This window comes from Morus notabilis, unplaced genomic scaffold (assembly GCF_000414095.1).
Source record: "Morus notabilis unplaced genomic scaffold, ASM41409v2 Scaffold399, whole genome shotgun sequence".
In the NCBI taxonomy this organism is placed as follows: Eukaryota; Viridiplantae; Streptophyta; class Magnoliopsida; order Rosales; family Moraceae; genus Morus; species Morus notabilis.
The window spans coordinates 234,617-235,249 of NW_010366583.1; the positions used below are offsets into that span (position 1 = coordinate 234,617).

Genomic DNA, 633 nt, shown 5'->3' on the forward strand with positions numbered 1-633 from the left:
ATTTGCCTTGTCAAAGATTCGACTTGAGCTTTGAGGTTGTCCTCTTCCCGTAATTGATAGATTCCAACTGGTCGAGACCTATTGGTGCTGTCAGTAGCACTAGGTCCGGTCCAAGTGTGGGCTTTTTCGGCTAACTCGTTGAGATACTTAAAAGCCTCCTCGGGATCCTTTTAGAGGAATTCACCATTGCACATCATCTCCACAAATTGGCGCTCTCGAATCGCGAGTCCTTCGTAGAAATAACTGACGAGGCGCCAACTCTCGTAACCATGGTGGGGACACTGATTTGACAGATCCTTGAACCGTTCCCAAACTTGATACAGAGTTTCATTGTCCTTTTGGGTAAAGGTCGAGATCTGTCGCTTCAGACCATTGGTCTTATGGTGAGGGAAATACTTGTTGAAAAATGATGTCGTCATTTCTTCCCAACTTCTAATAGACCTAGGTCGCAGAGAATACAACCAGCTTTTAGCTTTTTCCTTCAAAGAGAAAGGAAAGAATTTCAATCGCACAGAGTCCATGGCTTCAGCTCGGTTGTGAAAAGAGGCCACTACTTCTTCAAACTCCCTAATATGAACGTATGGATTCTCGCTTTCTAACTCGTGAAAGGTCGGCAGGAATTGGATCATGCCT

General features: G+C 44.9%; 1 non-coding gene across 1 annotated transcript; it reads left to right on the top strand.

The window, feature by feature from the left end:
• The first annotated feature begins 264 nt into the window (after positions 1-264).
• LOC112094023 lies at positions 265-371 on the top strand. The gene has a single exon (XR_002903316.1). It is a non-coding gene; the product is annotated as a small nucleolar RNA R71 (small nucleolar RNA).
• The last annotated feature ends 262 nt before the right edge of the window (positions 372-633 follow it).